The sequence below is a fragment of the Olea europaea genome, chromosome 2 (assembly GCF_002742605.1).
Source record: "Olea europaea var. sylvestris chromosome 2, O_europaea_v1, whole genome shotgun sequence".
Classification (NCBI taxonomy): domain Eukaryota; kingdom Viridiplantae; phylum Streptophyta; class Magnoliopsida; order Lamiales; family Oleaceae; genus Olea; species Olea europaea.
This window is the reverse complement of record NC_036238.1, coordinates 23,151,518-23,174,734: the sequence shown is the minus strand read 5'-3', so window position 1 is coordinate 23,174,734 and position 23,217 is coordinate 23,151,518.

Below are 23,217 nucleotides of genomic sequence, written 5' to 3'. Positions count from 1 at the left end.
AAGTTTATAGAAATTACCCGTTAACAGCTGGCCATCACTGTCAGAGATCTTTTCTTCTTTGGATTATCCATTCAAACTTTGAAAACTCAATCTTGACTGATTCAATAATCTGGGCTTTTCTTTTTTATTAATTTCAATAAACAAATTATTAAAATATAAATTTTCCTCTTAAGCAGTTTTTCCTTTTTACGATTCTTAGAATCCGTTTGGCACGACTTTTTTATTCTACTTTTTGTAAAAAGCTTCATGAGAAAAACTAGCTTACTAAGCTTTTGTAAGCTAATTTCTAAAAGAAGTCGTTTCTTTTCAAAGAATTTATAGATAAAGTTACATTAGATCAATTTTCTCTAAAAATTTTTATAATTAGAAAAACACTTTTATAAAATCAATCAAACGGGTTTTGAAAGTAACTTCTTAATCCTCAAAATTTCCTTTAGACTTCTCCGAATGCATGCTAATTAGGCCCTTAATTTGTCATTGTCGCTTGTACTTATTTGTTTATTTATTTTGTTGAAAGAAGTTATTTGCTTATTGAAGCATTGAGTTGTTCTTATCTTATAAAACTGCGTCTACCACTTTATTTCAAAATCACATTACGTATATCGATCGTTAAGTCATGTACTAAGCTCTAGCAACTAGAAAATTATGACAAGTTGTTTATTTTTTCTAAGAGAGATTAGGGAAAACATATGAAAATTAGTTTTATGTAACATTAAATGCGACGACTTTCTTTTAAAGAACACATTTTAGATTGAAAGTTCAAATGCTAATCATATTTTACTCTGACCACTTTTTTGAGAATATGACCTTAAAAAAAAAGCCAATAGTGAAATTTTTCTAGTATTTTGTCCCAAAAAAAAAAAATGTGGCAGGGAAAGTTGAATTAGAGTTTTCATTTTAGTGATGTCATTGTGATGGTTGCACGTGTAATCAAGATAAAATCGATAGTTGAATAAATCAACATATTATGTGTAAATTGAGAGATTTCGAAACAACTATAAAGAATGAACAATAATAATTTTGTACAATTGAAATAAAATATTTATAGTCTTGTAATCTTTGAAGGTGTGAATTAGATCATGTCACATCCATACAGTCCAATTTTTAGGCGGTTTCTTCCAACTACCAAGTCATCCCTAACCGCACAAGCTATCATGAGCTTGCAAAAATTTTGTTTATTTTTTTTTCCTTTCGTCAATGCAAACCCAAACTTGGTGTGATCTACTACAGTTGATAGTAGCGCACGTCACGGTCTATATAGACGATTGATTCACGGAGAACTGCTACACAAATAGGGAGCAGGGGCCCCATCTGAGTTCTGTGACAGGTAGCACCTCAGCCCCATGGGCCTGTCAAAGGCCCTTGTTTGAACAAAATAATTTTACGGAAAGTGTTATAGATATATAATTGTCTACATAACAGTGTTTATAATTACACGTGATATTGAATCCAACTTTTAATTTAAATCTTACAATTGCACATCAACAATCGAATGATTGTCACATCATATTATGAATAACATTATGTGCAATAAAACATTATGTCCAACTGTTTCGATTTTTTTTCCAACTTACATTCAAAGTTATTAAAATAAAACATTGAAAGGACCGCCAGAAAAATAAATAAGAGTAAAACCATGGGCTTCACAAGGTAACAGTGTGTTACAACAGCACCAGACAAAATGCAATGCAAGTGGGCCTCAAGGAATTAAACTAACAATGACAAAATTCCATGATTTTTTAAGGGTTTGTATTTATTTGTCACGGACCACGACGAAACAAAAGAACATTGTAACGGTAGGAAATTCAGTTTATGTGGATAAAATCGGGAAATGTTGTTTTTTGTCTCGTCAATTTGAATAATGCGCAATTAAAAAACTCCCAAATGAGGAGGGGGGTTACAATCAGACCGCTTAAATCTCAAGTTCTTCTTAGACAGTTTAGGTTTTTTGACAAAGTCTTTCAATTTTGCAACTATGCAAATCAACAAAATTCAAACGACCGTATATCGAATTTTCACCAGATCATTGAAAGTTTTATTCCCAATAAAAAACTTTTGTTCCAATAGAATTTAAAATTCATGAAGCATACGAACAATATATCATAAATTCATGAAACATGGACTGTAAATTTAATACGAAAAATTGCATGAATTAAACAATTGAAATATAAAATTTTAACTCGAGGCCTGTGTTATACACAGTTTCCTTAAAATAGATTCGCCCCCTCACCATCCGTATTTGAGATTTAAAATGAGCGTCCGTTTCTCAGGATACAACGATAAAACCAGTAGCTTCCGAGCACCGCAGAAATCACTCCGGTGAACTGAACTAGTGCCTGAACTACACCACCACCAAGAGAGAACTCTATGCAAACGAATTTCTAATGTATTCTAAACTTGAAAGTTTTTGCATTTTTTTTTTTTTGAAATGAGGAAAATGAGCCACTATTTATAGGCTAGGCTACCATTAATGACAATGACATTTGGAGTTCCTCATATTTTTTGGTCTCACTCAAAACTTCGTGCCAAAGTCGATCAATCTTTCCAACAATCCCCCACATGAATGAAAATTGGGAGTGACTCATGCATGTGACACATGACGACTTATGAATGTGACACATTACGACTTGTGAATGTGACACATGACGACTCGGTGATATAGTTCAACAGTTGAAACCTGCAAACGATAGGTAAGTGTTACCCTTTGAACATTCGCTTGTGAAAGCATATTTACTTCACTGGCTGACCAGTAGACGCGATGTTCTTGAACTGTTCTACCTTTTATGTAAACGACGATACACTTCACACATGATTCTTCCTAACACATTTCTGTTCTCATTATTATGTTCGTTTTGGCCATGAACATACGCCTGGTTCTGTGAGAGTTCACAAGAATTGCGCCCCACACAATTCCCTTAGAAGCAGTCCCACTTCTCTCTCATATAGGTGATTTCTTATTACAAGTAACCCGCATTACTAGGCTCGATTTTCGACGCATAACAATCATTAAAAGCTTATTGCTTATCCTCCATCTTTACGGGCATCACTGTTGCATCACAGGAATGGACAGGAGGTAATATCCCCCACAGTGATTCTATCAAGTCTTTACAATTAGGCTGTCCCTTTGAACCTAGATCTTGAGATCTCCAGTCAACTAGGTTGCGTTTTTCTTTGCATAACTTATCCATTCAAGGGCTTAAGTCCCATTCCTCTCAATGATTTCTCAACTAACTCTCTATTTAACCCTTTGGTTAGTGGATCCGCAATGTTATCCTTTGACTTTACATAATCAATAGTGATAACTCCAGTTGAGAATAGTTGCCTAATGGTATTATGTCTAGGACGTATATGTCTAGACTTACCATTATATATGTTGTTCTGTGCCCTTCAAATTGCCGATTGACTATCATAATATATGCAAATTGTTGGCACAGGCTTTGACCATCTTGGAATATCCTCTAAGAAGTTACGTAGTCACTTAGCTTCTTCACCACTTTTATCTAGAGCTATAAACTCATATTCCATAGTGGATCTGGCTATCACTGTTTGTTTAGAAGATTTCCATGATATGGCTGTACCTGCCAAAGTGAACACAAATCCACTCGTGGACTTTGAGTCTTTTATGTCGGATATCCAATTAGCATCACTATATCCTTCAATGACCGCTGGATATCTGCTATAGTGCAGTTCAAAATTACGAGTATATCTTAAGTACCTTAGTACTCTTACTATTCATTTTCAGTGATTAGCTCCTGGATTACTCGTGTATCTACTCAATTTACTGACTGTGTAGGTTATGTCTGGTCTAGTACAGCTCATTAAGTACATTAGACTTCCGATAACTCTCGAGTATTCTACTTGAGAGATACTTTCTCCTCTGTTTTTAGACAGATGTTGACTAGTATCTATTGGTCTTCTAGTCAAGCCAGTATCATCCTTATAGAATTTTCCTAAAATTTTGTTCACATAATGTGACTGATTTAGAACAAGCCCATTTGATGTTCTTGAGATTTTCACTCCAAGTATAATATCAGCTAAACCCATATCTTTCATGTCAAACCTCGAGTTTAACATATTTTTAGTGGATTCAATCATCTTATTGTCACTGCCAACAATAAGCATGTCGTCAACGTAAAGACATAAGATGACATATCAGTCTTTAGTGTCTTTGACGTAAACATATTTGTCACACTCGTTGATCTTAAATCCACTCTCCATTATGACACTGTCAAATTTCTCATGCCATTGTTTTGGTGCTTGTTTCAAGCCATACAATGATTTCACCAATTTACACACTTTCTTTTCTTGCCCTGGAGACGAAAACCCTTCGAGTTGTTCCATATAGATTTCTTCATCTAAGTCTCCATTCAAGAAGGCAGTCTTAACATCCATTTGATGTACTTCAAGATTTCGTAAAGCAGCAATCGCAAGTATCATTCTAATGGATGTTATTCTCGTTACTGGAGAATATGTATCAAAGTAATCAAGGCCTTCCCGTTGTCGGTAACCTTTTATTACCAACCTGGCCTTATACTTTTCAATAGTTCCATCTGCTTTCATTTTTCGTTTAAAAATCCACTTGTAGCCTAGTGGTTTACTTCCTGGTGGAAGATCTACTAGCTCCTATGTATGATTTTGCAAGATAGAATCTATTTAACTTTTGATGGCCTCTTTCCATTGAGGTCCTTCCGAGAAGTTCACGGCCTCTTGATAGCTTTGAGGTTCACTTTCTAGCATATAGGTCAGAAAATTTGGACCATAAGATTTTTTTGTCCTTTCCCTTTTGCTATATCTAGGTTTAACCTCAACCTCCTCTTCTAGTTCTTGGTCCTGACTATGTTCAGTCATAGTCTCATACGTCCGTTTAGAAGAACTTGCCTCTTCTTCGGACCTGCATGGAAACACATGTTCAAAGAATGAAGCGTTTCTCGACTCCATTATCGTGTTTCTGTATATATCTTGGATTTTAGATTCATCCACGAGAAACCGATATGCACTATTGTTATGTGCATATCCAATAAATATGCAATCTACAATTTTCGGGCCCATCTTCACCTTCTTTGGTGTTGGGACAGCCACTTTAGCAAGACACCCCCACACTCGTAAGTATTTATAGGAAGACATTCTTCCTTTCCATAACTCATAAGGGATCTTTTTCATTTTCTTTCGGGGCACCTTATTCAAAAGGTAATTTGCTGATAATACAGCATCCCCCACATGTTCTGAGGTAATTTAGAACTTACTAGCATCGCATTCATCATCTCCTTTAAAGTGCGATTTTTCCTTTCAGTAACATCATTTTGTTGCGGTGAATACGGTGCGGTGGTTTCATGTATAATTCCGTGTTGTGCACAAAATTCAGCAAACGGTGCTTCATACTCACCACCTCGATCGCTTCTTAGCACCTTAATTTTCTTGTAAAGTTGACTTTCAACTTCATTCTTATAGAGAACAAATTTCTCTATCGCTTCATTCTTACTTTTTAGCAAATACACATAGCAGTATTTCGTGCTATCGTCGACAAAAGTAATGAAATATTTGTTGCCACCTCTTGTTTGTACAAATTTTTAATCACATATATCACTGTGAATTAAATCAAGTGATTCCGTATTTCGTTCAATTGACTTAAATGACGACCTAGTCAATTTTGCTTCAACACAAGTCTCACACTTATGTTTGGAATCAACATAGAATGCTGGTATTCATTTTAAGTTAACTAGCCTACGTAAAGTATCATAGTTAACGTGTCCTAGTCTACCATGCCACACATTGGAAGACTCAAGCAAGTAAACAGAAGCATTCACTTTATTATTCATTTTTGGTTTAACAACCATTACATTGAGTTTAAACATTCCATCGGAAACATAACCTTTTCCGACAAACATTCCACTTTTCAACAAGATGACCTTGTCTGACTCAAATACAATGCGAAAATCATGCTTATTCAAAAGTGACCCGTACACAAGGTTCTTGCGGATTTCCAGCACATACAGTACGTTGTTGAGAGTCAGCTATTTTCCCGAAGTCATCTTTAGAACCACTTTTTCCTTGGCCCTTGATTTCAGAAGTTACTGAATTTCCTATGAACAACTTCTCTCCATTCTCAACTACTTCAAAAGCAGTATATAACTCTTTATCGGAGCACACATATCTTGTAGCTCCGGTGTCAATCCACCATTCTTTTGGGTTAGAACCCACCATGTTTACTTCAGAAATGACTGCTGCGAGACTCATCTCCGACACATCATGTGCCATGTAGTCAACCACATTTGCTTATTTCTTCTTCTTTGGCAATCTGCACTCCGAAAATTTGTGGCCTACTTTGTCACAGTTGAAGCACTTCTCTTGAAATTTCTTCTTAGGAATGTCCCCTTTTGGTCCCAGCTTGATCCCTTTTCCACCGGATGACCCAGCTTTGATTTTGTAGTTCTTACTACCTTGACCATGTTCAACAATATTGGCCTTAGCCGCACCAGGATTGAACCACTTCTTTTCGGAACTCTTGTTGTCTTCTTCAATTCGAAATCTAACAATCAGTTCTTCAACGTTCATTTCCTTTCGCTTGTGTTTAAGATAATTCTTGAAATCTTTTCACGCGGGAGGCAATTTTTCAATGATTGCAGCCACTTGGAAAGTTTTACTCAGAATCATCCCTTCGGCATGAATTTCGTGAAAAATCACTTGGAGTTCTTGCACTTGACTGATTATAGTTTTGGAGTCCACCATCTTATAGTCCAAGAATCGACCGACGATAAATTTCTTAGCCCCGACATCCTCAGTCTTATATTTTCGATCCAAAGACTCCCACAACTCCTTAGCAATTTTCATGGTGTTATACACGTTGTATAGCGAATCTGCCAAACTGTACATGATGTAATTCCGGCATAAGAAGTCCGAGTGTTTCCAAGCATTAACAGCACTGATAGCTTGAACATCCACCTCACCCTCTTGGAGTTTTGGTGCACTTTCAGTCAAGAATCTCGCAAGATTCAAGGTAGTCAGATAGAACAGCATTTTCTGCTGTCACCTCTTGAAATTCAAGCCGTTGAATTTCTCCGACTTTTCCCCATGGTTAACTGGTACATTAACCGAAACATTAGCCACATGTTAGCTCACAACACGACTTGGCATTGGAGCCACAGTCTGACCCATAGCCGAACTAGGCCCTGCACCCATAGTAGAACCCACAGCCTGATATTGGGTACCTTCAGTTTGGGACACATCCATGTTGGAATCTATATTGGTGGAACCGGTTGCCATTTCGTCTTTCGAAAGAACCAAACAACAAATTAGTTTCCACAATATAACAAATATAAGAAACTAATCAGTTCAGAGATAATCAATATAGGAAACCAAATTTTCCTTTCTGAGAATCTGTTTTAAGCTTGTAGGAAATTCAGTGTATGTAGATAAAATCGAGAAATGTTGTCTTTCGTCTCATCAATTTGACTAATGCGCAATTAAAAGACTCCCAGATGAGGAGGGGGTCACAACCAGACCGCTTAAATCCCAAGCTCTTCTTAGACAGTTTAGGTTTTTTTGACAAAGTCTTTCAATTTTGCAACTATGCAAATCAACAAAATTCAAACGACCGTATATCGAATTTTCACCAGATCATTGAAAGTTTTATTTCCAACAAATAATTTTTTTCCAATAGAATTTAAAATTTATGAAGCATACGAACAATATATCATAAATTCATAAAGCATGGACTGTAAATTTAATACGAAAAATTGCATGATTTAAACAACTGAAATATAGAATTTTAACCCGAGGTCTGTGTTACACACAGTTTCCTTAAAACAGATTCGCCCCTTCACCGTCCGTACTTGAGGTTTAAAACGAGCGTCCGTTTCCCAGGATACAACGGTAAAATCAGTAGCTTCCGAGCACCGCAGAAACAACTCCGGTGAACTGAACTAGTGCCTGAATTATACCACCACCAAGAAAGAACTCTATGCAAATGAATTTCTAGTGTATTCTAAACTTGAAAGCTTTTACTTTTTTTTTTATGTTGAAATGAGGAAAATGAGCCACTATTTATAGGCTAGGCTACCATTAATGGCAATGACCTTTGGAGTTCCTCATCTTTTTCCTATGTGGGACAAATTCATTTTTCCCCCATAAACTCCCTTTTGAGTGGCACACTTTGAGCCTCAATTTCTCATTCACCCGAGCATCAATTTTGGCAAGTATATGATTTCAATGTACTCACGGAGGAGAACACAAATCAACTTTCATCTTCCAAATTGAACAACTAGGTCCCACTCAAAACTCGTGCCAAAGTCAGCCAATTTTTCCAACAGTAACATTGGACGATTACTTGAACATCAAATCGAGGAACAAATGAATTTTTAAGTTATTAATAAAAGATTTGTTAGATTTGCCCCAGAGCATGAGAATCGACATTGGCCTGACCCGAAGACGGCGGGCAAAGTTCTCTACGAAGGCATGAAGCCAAGGAAACTGAATCCTCGACGAAGTTAGTAGGCTACTAAGATCTAAGAGAAGATCGAGGTCTTGTGCCTAAGCCAATAAGTCCATACAATGTATAGATCAAGTTCGAATCTTGTTTCGCTCATGTTCTAAATCCACGGGTATTAATAGTATAGCACCATATTAAGACTTATTCTCAATTTACATTAATTCTAATGCATCAAATTTGAAAATAATTAAACTTGATACTATAAAAAACTGTACATGAAATTTCCCGATCTCGAGTTGGGAAAACATGAAGGATGAGCATGAACAGAACCTTTTAGGCAATCTGCAAAAAATGATATGGAAGTTGTTATGATAGTCTTTTCAACGTTTAAGTCAAAAGCAATTGAGGAAAAGTAAGATTGAGGCTATAAAGTGATCCATAATGAAAATGTACTTGAATAATGAATTAAGCATAGGGATATTTAGTCAGAGAAAGAAGTTTAACCCTATAAGTGTTGATACACTCAATAAAAAAAGTAAACCAAATATGATTGACCTTCTGCTGGCCTTAGAACTCTAGTTAGGATCAAAACGTAGAAAACGTGGTGGAGTGGGACTCCTTGCCGTAATAGGACAGTGAACCTCAGGGTGAAACCGTATTTTGGGTTTCATCGAGGACAAAGTGTAATAGATCCATGGGCTGGCGATGATATCAAGATCCTTGATCTCGAGGTGAATAGTTGGAAGTATCCGCCTTGAGATCAAGGAGAAATTGGAAATCACAGTGCTCATGTCAATGGGAACTCAGGCACTCCAAATGGGTCCCAGAAATTTTGGTATCAACAAAACTAATAACAGGAAAATGAACACCTGGAACATAAAAAACCTTATATTATTAAAGGAAGTGACAATGAAAGTTGATCCATAACTTTCTCGAATGAATGAGAGATGGGCATGAAATTAGGCCCGACATTGGCTCCATACAATTGAAAAAGTTGGTCGGTCAATAAATAGACCAAAAAATCTTAGAAAAGATTAGAAGGGCCAAGACAGGATGTACCTGAGCTAACATTCATAATTGTTACAGAGTGGATGTTGTCATATCTTTATTCGGATTTTTTGTCATATGAGATGAAAAACATTAATCGTTTCTTTTAAAAGTTCAAATTATTAAGTAAGAGTCATATATATTCATTTAAATTACATCCTCAACACACCCTTCAATGTTTAGTTGGAATTATTTTTCGTATCAAGAGCATAACACATGTACAATTATAATAAATGAGTAGCAACGAGACTTGAACTTATATCTTTTGTCTAATTCTTATATTATCTAACCATTTTGATCTAAAACTTAGACCTTTAGCTAATATCTATTTCTTCGACCCTTTAGGAACCATGTATTGCGTGGACTGAAAAGTTTTGATATTTGGGATTTTTTTCCTTATTTTGTTTCTGAAATTTACTTCAAAAATTGTGAAGAAGGTTTCTTCACTGGCTTTTTTGGGCCAAAAACAATTTTGGTCTTCTGTGTCATAGATCAAAGTTTGGGCCAAGGCCCTAAATCTAATGCAGACAGTAGAGTTCCATGGACCAAGAAAATAGTCCAACTAAATTACGTTCTTGTCTATACTCAAAAAGTTTTAATTTATATACAAATCCATAGCCTAGTGCTCATTTTTCTCACCGTCGAAATCATTTGTTCATATAATATCAAAGCTGAACTTTATCATTTGCCTTCTTTGATTTTACATCAGTTTTTACGCGCATCTAATCAACTAGTGGTGGAATTACGGACTCGAGCCCAATTCCCCAAGCCCATTTTAAAATAGTAACGCTGTTTAGTCCCATTGGGTTGCAACCCTAGTCTACGTGGCGCTAATGCGACATAAAATGATAAGTGAAATTAAATAAGCCATTTAATTTTACCTTTCAGTTAATCTATCATCTATTGTCACCTAAACTGAAAATGTAACTCGCAATAGACTTCATAACATTACTCATTTCGAAACTTAAAAGGGAAAATTTTACTTTTCCAACTTTAAATTTTTTTTAGTCCGGTCCTAGATCTGGTGACATAGGGGAAAAAAAAGTACTTTCGACTTTATTAATTGGAAGCACTCCAGATTGAACATGGAAGCAATAAAGGCAAATCCTCCATCATTGTTTGTTGGAGGAAGCCTAGGTTTCCGTACAATCAACAACAAACCATAACTAGTAAATTGAATTCAAGAACTAATACATACACACACACACACACACATATATATATATATATAGAGAGAGAGAGAGAGAGAGAGAGAGAGAGAGAGGCGGGGGCGGCGGAGAGCGGGGTGGCGGGAAGGACCGGAAACTTTGTGGAAATTGTATGATTTTGATGTTTGCCTCGTACGACGCAGTTTGGTGGCACTATGACAAAACAGTGTGTGAAAACAAGAAAATTATTCCCCAGTGTCACTTTCAAGAGTAAGACAGTGAGAGACTTCGATTAGGGTTAACCAATTTTTTTTCGAATTCGATGAAATTAATGGGGATGAATTTAGGATCTTTGTCTGGCAATTTGATCAAGATCCGAATTCAATAATCTGTTACCTAAATGGCACAAATATATATATAAATCAATCCGATTCTATGTGTTCTGAAAATAATTATAATTAATAGGCAAAAATTGATGATTAAAGACATGAGACGAAGGAAACTTGTCCCTATCTCCTATAATTGCAAAAATGAAAATAGGGTTATGTCTTGAGTACAAGGAAACTTAAAGAATTCATACAGGATTTTGAAATAGAAAAATTCTAACTGTCTGTGTTTTATTTTTTTCCCATCTTTAAATGATGTTTTGACACCTATGTCTGTGAAAAATTTCTTATGCATAAACCATGTACTTGTAGTATAACTCATGAAAATATAGCGTGATTTCAATTCTATTGGGTTGAGTGGGATGTGGTGGAGTTGGGGTAAAGTGCTGGAGGTCCGAGAATGTTATTGGCAGAAATTCTTGCAAAGTGATATCTAAGTTTTGGATGTTTGATTGAATATAATTAGATGATATTTTGTAGTTTTGATATCCCAATGGCACGACAGAAAGCAATTGCAAGCACAATGTTGCAGCGTGTGTATTGTGCATAATTTCATCACAAGCATGCCTCTCTGTCCAGCAATTGCTTTAGGGGATCAAACGGCCTGACAAAATTGACATTTGTGAGCAACTCTTATTACATTTGGATAGTCGTTAAACAAGCAACACGATTTGTGTCCACACGTACTTTCCATCGGGTGGTGCCCGGTTGGAAGTATTCTTCGAAGCATCGTGGTAAAGTGAACAGTTGGAGACGGATCCAACCCTGAGGCCTTGACATTGACAGGAGCGTACGTTCACCCATAGGTAGTTGCGTCTCCTCGTTGCCGACCAGCTTCTTATTCCCTTTCAAGCATCGACCACCCTTTATAAATAGACATAGAAGAAAAATTCAAGTGACAAAAGTAAATATTAAAAGGTTGAAAAATCATGAGATTTTTTTTGACAAGATTTCAAACACCCACCACCCCTATACATATATATTTTTTTGATATTTAGGTGTCAACTTTACAGCGACTAATCTAGAGGTCTACGATCCAACCCCTCTTCACGCAGATCAGATAAACCGCGAATTGTGCCCCAAACTGGCCAGAGTCCAAGAGCTCCTTCAACTAAAGTATAGTGGTCAAACTTGTATCACATTTGGAAATTAATTTTATATTAGGTTGGCGAATTTGTTCTAGAAATTAATGTGTATGGTTGCACGTTAGATGGACTTGAAAGGACTGGGAAATTTGGTAGAAAAGGTAATGTCCAGACTTTTATACATTACCATCCGAGACTAACAAAGGAAACATCTGACAAAATTCTTTATAGATATAGAATTTGGAATGTGAACCACCCAAAATTGGTAGATAATTGACCTTTACAATTTACATCATTGCTTAGCTTCTATCCCTACTCTTCTATCCCTACTTAGAGTATAGTGGTTGATAATCCGAATCAAAATCTTCTCCTTGAAGATTCTTGAAGATAATTAGATTATAAATACATTTTTAATATATATTATTGTATGATTTTTCTTAAAAATTAATTTTTGATCTAGATTTTACATTTTATATTGTGTTTAATAATTTGTCATTTTTTTATCCCCCTTATTTATATATCTTAAGCTTTGGAATGTAATTTTGTTTGTTGCCTTATTTAATACTTTATTTTTATAATATATTTAATAAAAAGAATCGGATCCTAATTGAACCAGTTGGTTTGGTTTCACTTCGATTCTATAGTCAGATATGGAATCAATAGTTCCATTTCTGAGATTCTCATTGATTGGTTCCCTTCATAATCGAATAAAATCGGACCATGTTCACTTCTAACTAATTTGAAACAGGTAACAAAAAATTTTCTTAGCAGGTAGTAGTTTAAGTTTCAATTTTTGTACAAAACATCAGGATTCGAAAGGCGGGGCGGCTGTTATTCGATTGCTACATCACTTACGACATCAATCACTAGTAAGTGGGGAAATATTTCTTTCAAATTGATATCGTTTATTTTGATTATAGTTTTTCCTATGCAAATGCTATAGACTAGAAATATAATTATTTCGTGTTTGTTTAGTGAATTTCAAAAGTGGGTCTACATGGAATTTGGATTTGTATCTTGCAATTAATATCTTCCTTGCTATTGTAAATCCACCAAGAACACCAAAATTATCAATATTGATTGAGGTGACGGGACTGTCGGTTTAATGAATCCATCCATAAATCTAAACAAGGTATTGCTGTAATTAGAGTCTTATTGTTGAAAGGGATGTTTTCTTTTGATGTCATTGATTGTCAAGAATTGAAGAATGTAATTTTACTGTATTTTGCATCATTATTCTAAATGTGTCTTGGGATTAATGTCGTATGTTGTCATGTTAGCTTGATGCTCATTTTTCGAGTAGTGTTCTATAAAATTACATTACGAATTGACGTTCGTTTATTTGCGTGTTACAATTTGAAGTGATTATCTAAGGTTCCATGATCATGAAGGATAGGGCTGTAAGCAAAAATCGCAAAACCGAACTGAAACCGCATTTTAGAAATTGTCGGTTTGGTGCCACGTGGACCCAATTAACGAAATGGTTTTGAACCAAATCAAACCAGTCAAAATGGTTTGGTTTAGGTTTGAGAATTTTAATTGTGGTTTAAAACCAAACCGGACCGACAAAAAATATATAAAAATGAAAAAAATGAAAAAATGATATTTTTTGAAAATTCATCCAAATATGTAAAATTCAATAATTTTGTCATTTGTGAGTATTTTTATCCATTTCTAATTTTCTAATACATATTTATTATTATTACCTAATAATCCTAATTTATATCTAATAATCTCAAAACTAACATAATCTATCAAAAGTCATTTTCTTCTTCAGAATTCAAATGAACTCTAGCCGACACCCGACACAGTTTTGAGCCACCAGCACCACACAAACTTCTTCTTCGATTTTTTACGCCTCTTCGAAGTTGAATTATAGTCCATTGCACCAAATCAGAGACGGAGATCCTAAACCTTCGGTGATAATATTTGCTACAAATAAAATTTCAAATCAATAATTTTTTTGAGCAAATTGAGGTAAGAAATTGAAATTAAATGCGTTTCGTAACAACATTCAAACGTAAGCTTGTGTAATTGTTATGTTTAGATATTATAAATAACTGTTTTATTATTGTGGTTGATTATTCTTTTTGTCTAATCAATAACCTTTTTTTCAAATATGATGTTCACGAGGTCTTGTTGGATTGATTTTTTTTTGCCTTATATCTCGTTTAGTAGATTTGTATTGTAACATTATCATAACATCATTAGCCTAAAAAATGTGAGGAAAAAACACTAAGTTTTAATTTATTGTGATTTCATTTTGATTTAGTAGATATTTAAAGTTATAGGAGATATATTTAGCCTTTGTTCGAGCTATATTTTTCATATTATCATAATGAGAAAATTGACCATTGGAAAGGAAGTTGGGTCCCACGCACGAAACAATAGGTCAACAAATGCGATTGGACTTGTGTGATAATGGTTCAAATTTTCATTTTTTTATCCCAAAAATTTGGTTGAAACAAGGGCTTAGATTGTTTTAGATTTATTGTTAGTAAGATATAAACATATATTGAATTCAATAAATTAATGTCATAAAAGTAGACTGACAAAAAAATATAAGACGAAATTGGCGGTTTTAAACCGGACCAAACCGTTAAGTTCAGGTTTGAGTTTTTTTCAAACCGTTCAAAATGGTTTGGTTTAGGTTTAAGTTTTTCTCAAACCAGTTTAAACGGTTTTGTTTGAAAATTTGTCAAAAATCGGTAAAATCGGATCGCTTACACCCCTAATATAGGATGTCACAAATCGTATACTCAATGGGTGGGGTATAGTAAGACACAATTCGTGATGTGATCAAAATTATGTCGTTCACAATCGGTACGTAAAGTTGGACGCTTTATGTTGATAAGATTGTATTGTTCTTATTAGAATTTGTTTAGATCTTGAAATATGAACAATAATGTGTTTTGATGCACATTGAACGGGACCGCGTAGATGACTCATTTGTGATCGTTCGAAATGAGATTCTACTTGATTATCAAACAAGTCACCTAAATCCTGAGTGAGTAATGTACCTTTGATTGCTAGTTCAAGTTCTTTGAGGTACCAATGAGTGAAGTTTTAAATAGAAGATTGATCTCGATACTTTGGGAATTTGGCCGAAACAATTAGAGATCATATACTTACAATAGTGGAATTCATTAATCATTGAGATGAGACGATTATCACTCTAAGGTATCTCAGTAGGTCGACGATGAGATCGTTGGGCTTTACATTGTGATTTGATCACAATGAATTTGCCGTATGAAAATGGTACTTAGAGGTTAATACATGTTGAAGGGCAAAAAGGTCATTTTGCTAGTTTCAACATATTGGCGGTCAAATGGTGGTTGACTTGTGGAACAATAATCAGAGGATATTGTTATTGGATCATAATTTGCTTCTATAACTATCGCTCAACTCAAGAGTGCAATCTCGATTTTTTGGTAGAATAAATCGGAATTAATAGATGTATCTCAATTGGTCAAGAGTTGACCCAATTGGAAACATCTATTGTAGTTTGGGTCATGTGAGTCAGTTAGGTCTCTTTCTTGGCTCCAATAAAAGGTGTGTGACTTAATTGGTCTACTACAATAAAGATCAAGAAAATTTGTGCAATTTTCAAAGCCTATTAGGGCATTATAAATATGCACTCTATTAGCATATTTTCATATGAGAATTAGGGTTAGCCTCTTTTCACTTTCTTGAAAAGGAAATACACCTAGTGGAGAACAATGGAGAAGATTTAAGGGAGGAAGCAATTGGTTAGGCCATTAAAAGCTCATTCAAAAGGTTATCATCTCCCCTTTCTACGTGTGAGGATTTTTATAATCCAATGATCTCAATGTTACTAAAATCCTTTTATTCATATGGTTTTAATCTTCAAAAAAAAAATTTATTTCCTATTGTGATGATTAAATCTATTAACCAACAAATAGTATTAGAGTCAAAGTTATTGTAAGCCTTGAGTAGGATTAAAATTTTTAAATCTTAGTGTAATATGCATTTTAGTTGAGTGGTGATAGGATATTTGATTTTGACATGTTTATGCTTTAAATATGTTTAAAGTTATTGTTGGTATATTTGTAATCACTTTTGGCCTTAGAATTTTTTTTTACTTCCTATTGTAATTAATTGATTATTGTTGTTTTTCTCTAGAAATATTGTAAGCCATAAGGCACTAGGCTTTTTTGTATTTTTTTTTATCTTCATTTCTACACTTGTATTTTGGTGGAAGAAACATGTTCTTGTTGCTGTTTTGGTTGAAGAAATGTAAAGAGAAAAAAGGATAACAAAATGCAAGAAAAACTAAGAAGCACCTCAACTGGATGGCGACAGCAGCCATGGCTGCCTCATGGGGCAGCTGCTGCTGCTGGAACCAGTAGCAGTAGGAGCGGGCTGCCGCTGCCGGCCTCTTTTGGGGTCGTCGGTGGAGGTGCCACCACTGAAGTAGTGTGTGTTTTGGTAGAAGTGTGTGTTTCTTGCTTGGGTTTGAAAATTAAGGTAATTTGAATTTTTTGAGCCTCTCTTTGATACTTAGGTCAATGCTGTTGGATAATGACCTTGTTGGTTTCAAGATTTGTGCCTAAAAATTAAATTAACCATATTTTCATGTTACATGAGGTGGACTACAAAGGAGATTGAAGAATTGGGCCGGAATGTGGCCCAATGTAATTTTTTTTATCGATGTTGTAATTTAAATTTTTAGGATGGCCATTAGTGATTATTATTCATTTAATTATAGTTTTTACCGCTTTATGGATAGATGAATATTTAATTATTATCGCATGTCATGTAGATTAAATGAAACACCACCCATTGCACTAAAATCATATGCATTTACATTTAAATATATTTTTTATCACTCTAAATTAATTAGAAGTGGTTGAAAAATATTTTATATAATTAGTGTCATTATAATTGTTTATATTTGGCGGACTAATTAAGTGAAAATTCAACGGTGCAAAATTGTAAGGGTTTAAAGTTTTTTATTACAAATATAGTTTTGAGTCTATATTTGCATATTCATATACATGCATTATATAAAGATTATTGCTCAATTTATTAATACGTGAATCGTTAATTTTACAGAGAAATGTCGCTTAATCCATTATCAGTGATACTTAACAAAAATTAACTTGTGGGAAAAAACTACGTTGATTGGAAAAGGAATCTTAATATTGTTCTTACCGCTGAAAAACATAAATTTGTGCTAGATGAAGATTGTTCTGAAACCCCTAAAGATGACTACAGAATCTCAAAAGGCTGCATATGAAAAGTGGTGTCATTCTGATGAGATGGCCCGTTGTTATATTTTGGCATTCATGTCAAATGTATTACAACAGAAACATCAGAATATAAAAATTGCTTTTGACATAATGAAAAGTCTTCAAGAGATGTTTAGATATCAAAGCTGATAAGCTAGGCAAGCCTTCATTAGGGCAATTATGAACACGCACATGAAACTTGTCACATTTGTAAGGGACCATACGTTAACCATGATTGGTCACTTCAATGCTGCAGAGGTTTTAGGAGCTGATATTGATTCTGAGACGCAGATTGACATGGTCCTTGAGACTCTTCCTGAGATGTTTATACAATTTATAGTTGATTATAATCTACACAAGATAGACATGTCTCTGACAGAATTAATGAAAGAGCTCCAAAATACTGAAACTATTCTAAAGGCCAGAAGTGGAAATGCTTTGATTGTTACAGCTGGACCCTCTCATCCTAAGCTTTCTGATGGCAAAAGAGGAAATAAGAGAAAAAGGCCAAACAAAAAGCCATATAGCAAGTCAAAGGGAAAGAAAACTACTGTCGATGTGAAACCAAAGGAAAAGTGTTTTATTTGTGGACAAAAAGGTTATTGGAAGAGGAATTGCTCGGATTACCTAGCTAAGGGGAAGCAAGGTAAAGGCAATAATGTCATATTCATTGAGTCATGCTTAGTGGTTGATTCTACTAATACTTGGATTGTAGATTGTGGAGCCTCTAATCATGTTTGCAATTCTTTGCAGGGGTTCTAGGAAATCAAGCATCTCAGTGAATGGGAGTACATTCTTAGGGTTGGCACAGGAGTAGTGGTATCTACCAAAGCTGTTGGCACTTTTACTTTATATTTTGAGAATTGTAGGCATTTGATATTAGATGACTGTTATTATGTTCCTGAACTTACACGGAACTTGGTTTCCGTTGTACTTTTATATCATGTTGGTTATTTGGTACTTTTTACCCTTTTCACGGTGGTTATTAAGTTGAATAATTCTATTATATGTTCGGGTCATATGGTTAATAGTCTTTATGTCTTAAGTCCTATGATTGACTCTATATATAATACTACTGCTAAGAAAAGAAAGAGGTCGTCTAGTACTAATGAAACTATCTTATGACATCTTAGATTAGGTCATATCAATCTAAATGGGATTCAAAGATTGGTAAAGGATGGCCCTTTAAATGAGTTAGAGGTGGAATCTATACCAACTTGTGAAGCTTGTATAGAAGGAAAAATGATCAAGATGCCCTTTAAAGCTAATGGACTAAGAGCTAAAGAGGTTTTGGAATTAGTACATTCCGATGTTTGTGGACCTATTAGTACTCGGGCTAGAGAAGGATACGAGTATTTCATCACCTTCACAAATGATTACTCTAGATTTGGATACATATACCTTATGTCTCACAAATCCGAAGCTTTGGAGAAATTCAAGGAGTTTCGAATGGAAGTTGAGAAACAGTTAGGTAAGAGTATCAAGGCCCTTCGATTCGATCGAGGTGGCGAGTATCTATCCCAAAAGTTTATGGTCTATTTATCGAATAATGGGATATTATCCCAATTGAGTGCACCAAAAACTCCCCAACAGAATGGTGTCTCGGAAAGAAGCAATCGAACTCTTTTAGATATGGTAAGATCAATGATGAGTTATTCCTTATTGCCTATATCTTTTTGGGGATATGCACTACAAACAGCCAGTTATATCTTGAATTTGGTACCATCTAAGTCAGTTCTCAAGACACCTCTTGAATTGTAGAATGGGCACAAGCCCAATTTACACCACATTCGGATATGGGGATGTCTAGCAGATGTGCTAAAAGGAAAGACGGATAAGATGGAATCAAGACCAGATGTTTGTTTCTTTGTAAGATATCCAAAAGAAAGGAGAGGTTACTACTTCTATAATCCTCTTGATAAGAAGGTATTTGTTAGCATAAATGTAACCTTCTTAGAGGATTAGTATATAGAAAAACACAAGTCTACTACTAAGATTCTATTGGAAGAGATGTTAGAACATTGTTCAAACAACTCAGTTCCAGGTTTCCGCATAGAATCTAATAGTGATGACTTGGAACCTCCTACTGAATCAATGGTTGCTGATGAAGCAAGCGAGCAAGTGATGCCCACAGGGCTTCATAGGCAAACAAAACCAGAGGTAGTAGAGAAAGAGGCACCCATTGTTGAACCTTCACATGTCCCCTTAAATAGGGATAATGAGGATCTTGGTCCTAACCAATGACAGGATCAAGTAGTGGGAGGAGAGGAAGGACCTTTGGTTAGATTGGACAATTAGGCACCTTCAACCATTACTCGTAGTGGGAGGGTTGTAAGACCACCTTCTAGGTATTTGCTATATGGAGAGTCCTATCAGGCGATCTTTACTGAGCAAGAAGAAGATCATACTTTATTTAAGGAAGCAATGGAGGATGTAGACTTTGAATCATGGAAGTCTGCTATGAACTCAGAAATGGAATCTATGTATTCCAACAAGGTTTGAGATCTTGTAGATGCATCTAATGGGGTAAAGCCTATAGGGTACAAGTGGGTCTATAAAAGGAAAAAAGTTATAGATAGGAAGGTTGAAACCTTCAAAGCAAGGCTAGTGGCCAAGGGTTTTATCTAAAGAGAAAGCATCGACTATGAAGAAACCTTTTCACCGGTTGTCATGCTTAAATTTATTCGAGTCCTTTTATCCATTGCCACTCATTATGATTATAAGGTTTGACAAATGGATGTCAAGACAACATTTTTGAATGGACGTCTTGAGGAGACCATTTACATGATACAATCTGAAGGATTTGTGAAATAAGGCTATGAAAGGAAAGTTTTCAAGTTACAGAGGTTCATTTATGAACTCAAGCAAACGTCCAAATTTTGGAATGTAAGATTTGATCAAACCATCAAGACCTATGATTTTGAGCAAAATTTGGATGAACCTTGTGTGTACAAGCGAATACAAGGGAAGAAATTAGTTTTTCTGATTTTTTATGTAGATGACATTCTACTCATTGAAAATGATGTAGGGACATTGTTATCTGTAAAGAAATGGTTGTCACAGCAGTTTGATATGAAGGACTTGGGAAAAGCTAGTTATGTTTTGGGAATCTGTATCTTACGAGATAGGAAAAACAGAAGGATTGCATTATCCCAAACTTCATATATCGATAAAATATTCTCCAGATTTACAATGCAAAATTCCAAAAAGGGACAGCTTCCTTTTAGACATGGAATTCATCTATCCAAAGAGCATTGTCCCAAGAATGCAACGGAGATAGATTACATAAGAAAGGTTTCTTATGCTTCGGCTGTGGGAAGTCTCATGTATGCTATGCTTTGCACTATACATGATAAATGTTATGCCGTGAGTATTGTTAGTCGTTATCAGTCTAATCCAGGACCAGAACATTGGGTAGCGGTGAAGCATATACTCAAGTATATTTGGAGAACGAGAGATTATGTGCTTGTCTATTCAGAACATGATCTGAATCCTATTGGATCTACTGATTCCGATTTTCAATCCAATCGTAACTCTAGGAAGTCTACATCGGGATCAGTATTTATACTGGGAGGTGGAGCTGTGGTATGGAGGAGTATCAAGTAATCTTGTATTGCTGATTCTACTATGGAGGCAGAATACGTGGCGGCTTGTGAAGCTGCTAAAGAAGCTGTATAGTTTAAGAAGTTTCTTTTGGACCTTGACGTGGTACTTTCTGCAATGGGGCCCATAACGCTTTATTGCGATAATAGTGGAGCGGTTGCCAATGCTAAAAAACCCAGGAGTCATGAGGGTGGCAAGCACATTGAGAGAAAATATCACCTTGTTGGAGAGATTGTTCATCAAGGAGACGTGACAGTTAGTAAGATTGCATCAATAGATAATCTTGCGGATCTGTTCACTAAGACCTTACTAGCTAAGGCTTTTGATGGACATCTTAAGGGGATGGGTATTCTTTATATATCACACATACTCTAAGAAGGGCAAGTGGGAGATTGTTAGCTTGATGCCCATTTTTCAAGTAGTGTTCTGTAAGATCACATTATGAATTGATGTTCGTTTATTTGCGTGTTACAATTTGAAGTGATTATCTAAGGTTCTATGATCATATAGGATGTCACAAATCGTATACTCGATGGATCAGGTATAATAAGATACAATTCGTGATGTGATCAAAATTATATCGTTCACAATCGGTACATAAAGTTGGACGCTTTATGTTGATGAGATTGTATTGTTCTTATTAAGATTTGTCTAGATCTTGAAATAGGAACAATAATGTATTTCGTTGCACATTGAACGAGACCGCGTAGATAACTCATTTGTAACCGTTCGAAATGAGACTCTATTTGATTATCAAACAGGTCATCTAAATCTTGAGTGAGTAATGTACCTTTGATTGCTAGTTCAAATTCTTTGAGGTACCAATGAGTGAAATCTTAAATAGAAGATTGATCTCGGTGCTTTGGGAATCGGACGGAAACAATTAGAGATCATATACTTACGATAGTGGAATCCATTAATCATTGAGATGAGACGATCGTCACTATAAGGTATTTTCCTAGACAAATTGAATCTGAGCTCAGTAGGTCGACGATGAGATCGTTGGACTTTACATTGTGATTTGATCATAACGAGTTTGCCGTATGAAAATGGTACTTAGAGGTTAATACATGTTGAAGGGCAAAAATGTCATTTTGCTAGTTTCAACATATTGGTGGTTAAATGGGGGTTGACTTGTGGAACAATAATCAGAGGATATTGTTATTGGATCATAATTTGCTTCTATAACTATCACTCAACTCGAGAGTGCAATCTCGATTTTTTGGTAGAATAAATTGGGATCAATAGATGTATCCCAATTGGTCAAGAGTTGACCCAATTGGAAACATCTATTGTAGCTTGGGTCATGTGAGTACGGTTAGGTCCCTCTCTTGATTTCAATAAAAGGTGTGTGACTTAATTGGTCTATTACAATAAAGTCCAAGAAGATTTGTACAATTTTCAAACTCTAATAGGGTATTATAAATATGCACTTTATTGGCATATTTTTATATGAGAATTAGAGTTAGCCACTTTTCACTTTCTTGAAAAGGAAATATGCCTAGTGGAGAACAGTAGAGAAGATCTAAGGGAGGAAGCAATTGGCTAGACCATTAAAAGCTCTTTCAAAAGGTTATCATCTCCCCTTTCTACGTATGAGGATTTTTATAATCCAATGATCTCAATGTTACTAAGATCATTTTATTTCCTATTGTGATAATTAAATCCATTAACCAACATGTCAACCTACTACGACCCTCATCATTTACCTGAGATTGGGACCGGTGATGAAAATTTAGGCTGATCACAAACAATTATTCATGTAGCCAACTCTATATTTAGGGACAAGATTGTTGCATCATTGAACCTTTAACAGTTCTATGTGAATTGCGAATAAATATAATTTTGATTGTTTCTTTCATGGAGCATCAATGTCTATTATACTAGAATATATAGTGGTGGCTGTGCAAGGTTTGTTGAAATATGCCAAATGCAAACATTTGCGGATATCTGGGTCGTGTTAAACTTTCCATTCCCATCAGTTCTTTACGTGCCTGTCTTTCCACAAGAGGATATAGTTTAATATGTGTTTTGGTCTTAAGATTTCTTTGCCAATTTATTTATTTTTGTAACCTATCCTATGTTTTCAACAACTAGGACTAAAATTTTGTCTAATCCTATAACAAGAATCTTAAGTGGCAATAAGAATTATATTACCGACCTCAATGTCTAACTTCAACTCAGGAAAACTGCCCATTCATGTTAAGAAGGTGTCATCCGTTATCTACTTATCTTCATTGCTCCGGTGCATTATAGATGTCAATAACCTCG